Source organism: Kryptolebias marmoratus, linkage group LG7, assembly GCF_001649575.2.
Source record: "Kryptolebias marmoratus isolate JLee-2015 linkage group LG7, ASM164957v2, whole genome shotgun sequence".
NCBI classification, from domain to species: Eukaryota; Metazoa; Chordata; class Actinopteri; order Cyprinodontiformes; family Rivulidae; genus Kryptolebias; species Kryptolebias marmoratus.
In genome coordinates, this window is record NC_051436.1 from 7533055 (window position 1) to 7540618 (window position 7564).

Genomic DNA, 7564 nt, shown 5'->3' on the forward strand with positions numbered 1-7564 from the left:
TCATCTTGAATAAAACTGCACATTTTGTTTCTTATTATTCCTGAAAGTGAATGAATCTTTGATGAATCTGAGCAGAATGAACCACAAGATGTTGCTTTGCTTTGAATGACTAAAACTCCTTTTTTTGTAAGCACCACTTTTTTTTCACCTCCCCACACAAGCCTTCTATCGTATGCCATCTTATGGGAGAAGATAATGACAGTGCTGTTAAAAATCACAATCTCCCTATCCAGCGTTCTAGTTTCAGCAGTTTTTGCTGTTAAAGAGTAATGAGGAACAGAAGGACAGTATCCCTCTTCTCTCTCCCCCCCCAACAAAAAAAAAACTATCAACTTCGGGGACTGAATGTATTCTTCGCAAGATAATTAATGGCTACAGACAAATGGTGGTTGATTGAGCGACTCATCCTTCTATTTTCAATCACCATCTGCTGTGTGTTGCTGGCAAAAAACAATGTTAATTACCTTGAGTGTGCCCAAGACGTGGCATATTAATTAGAAAAACAAAAAAATTGAAAACCTTAAAGATTTCATTGTTTTAATGTCTGTAATGAAATGAGGATATTCATAGATTTTCTTGATGGATTAGCGCAGGAGTTTGTTAATTTGGTCTTTTTGTCATTTACCAAGAGATTAGTGTGTGCTTTGACGCACTTGCTTTTACCTGTCTCCTGTGCCTCCGGGCTACGGCAGGCCTTTTAGAGTGCTGGGGCTGGCAACTCCACGCCACACAAACGGGACATCAGCAGAAAGATGAATCTCCTCTGTCACCGCCGGGACAGCCAGCTGACAGAGAGCGTTAGGGCTCCAGATGTAGACGGCCGGGCTTTTTCAGCAGGAAAATCACCTGAATAAAAAAAAGAAAGGAGGACAGAGGGAGAAAGGAGACAAAGCAGGGTTGACTCAACGTGACAAGGCTGCAGTGGTGTTCTTTGGGGCAGAGATGTGATGGCACCCCCGAGCTCCCATGCTCCTAAGTGTGCAGGTGGTATGAAAGTGGATGCTGATAGGCCCGGCATCACAGTGCCATCACTAACAAGCTGATGCAGAGAGCAGCATGTAAATGTGGCGGTGATGTGAGCAGCATATCATAGGTAATTATTTAGCAATCATAGAAAAGCATCAATAATAATTACCATAATTTCCATGACTTCAGTACGTAATGACTTCATTCAAAATACCAGCAAATCAAATATGCTTGTTTCCTTCACTCAAATAGGTCATTTACAGTCTGGTACAAACTCAATTCACATCAAGCAGGGCAGAAAAACTCAGTATGCTATCTAAAATGCTCCAAAAACAAGGGCAGAACTTAAAGCGATAAGTCAGATTCCTATAGGAGTTTTTAGGTAGAAAGATTAGGAATAATAAATATCTTACCTGCTGTAGATAACTTTTTGAAAATGTTCAATTTTAGTTTAATTCTGACTGGATTGAAGAGCAATGGGTAGTCTGGGTGATACCAAGATCAAAGTGGATTGCTGCCATCTTAAAACAGCCCCAGTCCTAAAACTTCCACAGTAGGTCAACGAAACGCCATTTTAAAAACCTTTCCATTGCCATTAATTTCACATTACATGTTTAACAGAGCAAGAAATATTACAATTCCTGCCTTGCCTTAAATAACTGGCTGACCCATCATTTGGTTTATGTTACACGTTGGGCAATAACATTATTTATGAAGACATGAATGCATCATTTATCCAACATTTAAAACAGATGATAACCTTTTTTACTTTATTAGAGCTCTTGGTGATGTATTTCCATGGAAAGTGGCAATATATGGCATTAATAAAAGAAAATAACAAGGAAGCTGATTAGAATTCATCTTAATAAAAAAATACCCATATTATGAACCCTCTATAACTAATTTTTATATTTTTTGAGCCCTGACAAGATTGCCTTTTAATTCACACGAACAAAATTATTTTTTCCCTTTTTTTAAATGACCCAAGTTTTTGACTCTGATTTAATTTTGCCTTCATTTATGGATGCTTAATTATTCATTTGAAAGCCCTTACTATGGAATATATACAGCTGGCCATCTACTTTTTATTGGCTATATTAAAAGAGCTACAATCTAGTTGGAGTCGGGTCCCATAATGTCTTCGTTCAAGCATTCATGACAAGATAGCTTAGGAGAAGAGAAGTGCTTTTTCTGAGGCATGCTCTCCAACTGTCCCCCTCCCTCCTTGGTTGATCTGCTACCCGTATTTTTTTTTCTTTTCTTTTTCCTATTTTCAAAGGGGTTATTACTGACTGGGCAGTTGTGTCTAAACCCAATTCCCAGCTATTTAGCCCCCACCCAACTCACTTGTTCCCACACAAGGGCTTGTAAGAGCATTTCTCCCTGTCTCTCTCTCTCTTAGACCTCATCTTGAACTCATGTGTTACATAGCAAGACATAATGCAGGAGAATTTAGCCTATGGACAGTTATTGTACGTTTGGACTATTTATATCAACGTACAAATGGCCGCAAATATTGTATTCATTCATTCTTGCTATTCCAGGCTACTGTCCATTGATGCTTTGCAACTCTGCAGGGTTCCTTAGCTGCTGAAACCATGAGATGAGAGAAAATGTGTACATCAGTGTGTAATGGAAACGTGTGCAGCCGGTCCCTTCAATGGTGAGCTGTGAATACAGGTCTTGTTTTTATTTCCATTTACAAGTCTGCTGTGCCTTTTGACAATGGCAGTAACAGCTCGTGATGCTGCTGAAACCTGGTTTGCAGGTCTAAGTGACCCGACCAGGGTCAGTCTGCAAAGGTCCTTACAACATTAAACCAGTTCCTGCAGAGCCATAGTAATGTTTTATTTTGCATGCTTTGAAACATCTCAAGCCGACCTATTGATTCCTCAGTGGCTCGGTCAGCTGTAACATCTCGCAGACATAAAGGATTTAAATTTGCGGTCATTTATAAGTTACCTCAGATTGACAATAACAAAACTAGTCTGAAATCTATCAGTTTTCATTTAATTTGCAGGGGTTGTATCAATGCTCTGACATGCAACTGGATTTTTTAAAAAAACAATCATTAAAAATTTCTGAACCTACCACATTTTAGACAGCTGACAATCAATGTACAAGCCAAGCAATCAGTGCAGTAATGGGTTCTTTGGTTTGCCAATATCAGTCTGTTCATAGTCTAATCATAGTCTGTTGTATGATTGTCATATATGACCATCTTGATGTATTGTAGGTTTTGTTTTATATGTCAGCTGAGGTATTCCTTTTGGTCATTAGAAAGATACTTCTGGCTTCACCTTTTTACGTCCATTCACAAGGGGGGTGGACAGATTTTGCCAGGCTAAATAAAACTTTTATAGTCCTTCTACTCTTAAAACTGGAGACAAAGAAAATCCTCAGAAGTGATCAAAGGTGTCAAGCTGTCAGGCTATGTCCCCTCTCTAATATGGGACAAAATCTCTACAGTTTTCTTGTTGCCAGCGAGTAAGGCAGGACAGGAAAATCTACATTTAATTTGATAGATTTTTAGTCAGCAAATAAAATAAAGTATAAACGAATGTGCCCCAATATTAAACAACTTAAAAATAAGAAGGGGCAGTTTTTTTTTAAATTACAAAGCAGATTCTCATCTCTAAATTTTCAAGTGACACAAAGGTTTAGAAAGAAGCGTTAGCATGAACTACTATGGAATTTTGTTATTCAAGTCTTTTCAAGATGACAACAATTTAATTTGGTCTTGTCTCTGCTCAGATTAGCAGTTAGCTTGTCAGTCCTGTGAAAATTAAAACTATTTCTTTAACCAGTGAGTCCCAAACTAATTATAGGAGGGGTATGTGGCCACTCCTATTTTTATTTTTGTTGTAATTTTTGAGCCCAAAGAATTGCAAGCGGAACTAAAGTTTAGACGTTGTTGCCACTCTGACTTGTTTTAGTGAGGGACCAGAGAAAACAGCGGGTCCCATTACGTCTTCAAATTACACTACAGTCAGGTAAGCCACTGGAGTTTAAAAAAAGAAATATTGTGATATTTATAACAAAACAGAAATTGAATGAGTGAAAAATAAAATGCAGGTATTTGGCAGAAATATTGATTCCTTTCATTGGTGAGGACAGATTTGTTTTTATTTATTTGTACTTAAATACCTGCATTTTTGTTTGTTGAACAGGTGGAACTATATTTTTCTTTTAAAGATATTTTGTAGAAAAAGCCTTTATTAGTGTGATAATATTTAGCAATTATACATTTGTTTTTGTTGCGGTTTTGTTTGTTGCAATTATAGCTCACCTTGATTCACTTTTAGTCTTTTTAAGTTGAGAAGGGGGTCTTCTACGTTTAAAGTTGATGGTATTGAAATCTGTAGAGTCAGTGAGGTGAAGTTTCTGGGTGTCATCATTGATGAAAAGTTAACATGGAGAGCTCATATAGATTATTTAAGAACAAAAATATCAAGATCTATTGCAGTACTACATAAAGTAAAGGACATATTTAATGATAAAGCACTATTTATATTATATAATGCAATAATTGTTCCACACTTGATTTATTGTATAGAAGTCTGGGGGAATGCATGTAAAACTATTACTGATCCTATTTTTATTTTGCAGAAAAGAGCTGTAAGAATTATCACAAGAAAGCATTACTATCACCCATCAAATATATTATTTCAGGAATTGGGATTGTTAAAATTTTATGAGTTGGTTGATTATTATGTTTTGCAGATTATGTATAAGGCTCATAAAAATATATTACCTATGAACATTCAATTAAATTTCGTTAAGAGAATAAGTAATTATAATCTCAAGGGACTAGAAATATTCATAAAACCTAAAATTAGAACAAACTTGAAGGATAAATGCACTTCAGTCAGAGGAGTAAGATTATGGAATGGTCTGGATTATGATTATAAAAATGCTGGTTCAATTAATTCATTTAAGAGAATGATAAAAGTTCATTTGTTAAAAAACTATGAATTTGTATAATTTGTATTGTAGGAGTTACTGTTTGAGGAGTTGAATTTTCGTTTTTGTTTTATTTGATGTTATTTGATTATTACCATTTTTGAAATTGATATTATTATTATTATTATCATTACTATTATTATTATTTTTTTTTTTTTTAAATAGGGGCAGATATTATATGATTTTTTTCTTCTTCTGCTACGTTTCATTTTTTTGTTTGATTTGCATTTTTTTTGTATGTGAATGTTTTGTTTTTAAAATAAAAATGAATAAACTGAATTTAAAAAAAAAAAAGTTTTCTTCTTTGAAAGAGGGGTGCACTACAAAACATTCGAGAATCATTGCTTTAAACTTAACCGCTATCTAACACAAGTAAGATATTGTTTATAATAATTCCTCAGAACCCAAGCAGAACCTTTTTATGCCACACGGTAACATTGCCTTTGAGCAGGTTTACAAAAGGGTTTTTACTCAAATCAAACAAGCAGCTTTTTATATATTCAAACTGATTTAAAACCACCGATTCAATTTGCTTTCCATGAAAACAAACACTGGAAAAAAAAGAGAGCAATGATGAATCTAGATAAGCTTTGGAGGAGGAGATAAAAAGGTGACAGGATCTATAAAACATGCAGTAAGTTTATGACATGTAGTCTTTTTTTCTTTCCCCTGTTGCATCATGCGCCTGGAAATCCATGAAATCCAACAGGCAGGCAGGAAGCAACAGATCTCATTTGCATTGGTGCTCAGAGCCTCAACAGACCCGGCTCCCAAAGTAGGTCGACACGAACCTCCGCCTCTGAAAATAATAACAAAAGGTGAGTCCCCCGTCGCTCTATTAGGGGTTGGCGCTGGGCCTCTGTGCGTCTCGGATGCCCCCGCCGCAAAATATGCCGTATCAGCACATTCCAGATCTCCTGGGTATTGTGCTGGGGCGTATTAAGACGCAATTTTTGCATTTGGTATCTGGAGGCGATCAGCAGCCATTGTGAAATTTTAACAAGACAATAGCGACTTAAACACACATTGTAAATATGCTGTTTCGTTAGAAGGCAGTGAGGCTGAAATTTTGTAATGATGTTAGTGTGCAAAATCACAGCTTTAGCCCCGTTCTTTGTATTGCCTGCTGCAAAGAAAGGCATGCAATCCTTTGTTTGTCTGTTAGCAATATATCTAATAAACTACTGTATGGTTTTAAATTAAGTTTTCAGGAAGCAATCATTGGGTGGATATATACAACTGATTAATATTTGGAGTCCACTTAATTCAAGATGTCTATCATAGCTAATCAACTTTAGCAAACGCATAAATAGATAAAACTCTGCAAATTTTTAAGATAATGAGCTAAAATCTAATGTGGTAGTAGCTAAGAGTCATTTACAACACATACTCTGACATATTCTAACAGGTCATGTGAAATCTTTGTTTTAAACACTGACATGTTGGACAATACACATTCCTACAAGGGATGCTACTTTTATTCATCAGTCTGTTTCCCTAACCTGAAAATCGAGCTGAAAACTCTGCCCACTGCTTCAGGCCTCCCTATACCTCACCTACAATAGTAAGTCAGGCCAACGTACATCACCTTAAACACAGTCATAACACACAAAATTATACAACAGCATGTTCTATCTGACTCTGACTCACGGCGAATCACACATGCCTTTCCTCTCTTTGCCTCCAAATCTCACACGTCCACACACATGCCCTCTGTCAGTATCTGAACAGTCCATGCAACGCCCAGAGACCCAAGCTTCATGCACAGTTAATGTCTCCGCTGTCCAGATGATTAACGTTACCCAATTCGCGGTTCCCGAGCGCTGTCTAAACTCCACTCTTCTGCCGTTTCACCTTCTGTGCTGAGCTCACTCCTGGGCTTCAGGTAAAAATAGGTGCTCCACCCTGTTCCTCTCTGCTGTCACACAATGTGCTGTGCCTCCAACTGGGATGGAAGACTTCAGGAAAAAAAAAAGAAAATGTTTTTATTCAGGTAAAAAGGCTTACGTGTGTCATGAAAGAGATTTCGCTGAATAAAAGGGGTGTTGATTTTGGGATGGTGCATGATTTAAACAGTGACTGAACAACGTCAGAGATAATCTGAATTCTTTTCAAGCAATATATGTAAAAATTAAAGGCTTAGCATTCCTTAAAGGAATGTGTGTTGCCCGCTAACCTTTCATGAGACTCAGACTAAGATCATCTCATGTTTAGAAATGACAAAGTTGCGTTGACAATATCCCTGATGATTATATCCACGCATTTTGGTTCTGTCCACCCGTTCAGAGATTCTGGGTCCAGGTTTGTGAAGACTTGTCTAAATGTTTGAAATGCAATATTCCTCTTTCTCCGTCTGTTTGCTTACTGGCTTCCTTTGAAGACATCTCCCTGGAGAAAAATACATGTCGCATGATTTTCACTGCCTTATGCATCGCAAAAAAAACCATACTTCTAAATTGGAAAAATAAAAATAATCTTAGCATTAATCAGTATAAAAATCTTCTGTTAGATCATATTAGTCTTGAAACAGCATCTGCCGACACATTGGATCAATCTCTTTGGGCTCCCTTAATCGGCTCCGTCACATAGTGAAGGTGGGTGGTTTGGGGGCTGGCCTTGTGGGCCCTTGGGGTGG

The 7564-nt window shown here is 37.0% G+C and overlaps 1 long non-coding RNA gene across 2 annotated transcripts in view; it reads left to right on the forward strand.

The window, feature by feature from the left end:
* Window positions 1-401: 401 nt before the first annotated feature.
* Window positions 402-7564, forward strand: part of LOC112450450 — a 112161-nt gene continuing 104998 nt past the window's right edge. For both annotated transcript variants that reach the window (XR_005233445.1, XR_005233444.1), the window contains exons 1-2: window positions 402-3959; window positions 5639-5747. This is a non-coding gene — a long non-coding RNA (uncharacterized LOC112450450). The remainder of the gene's footprint in view (window positions 3960-5638; window positions 5748-7564) is intronic.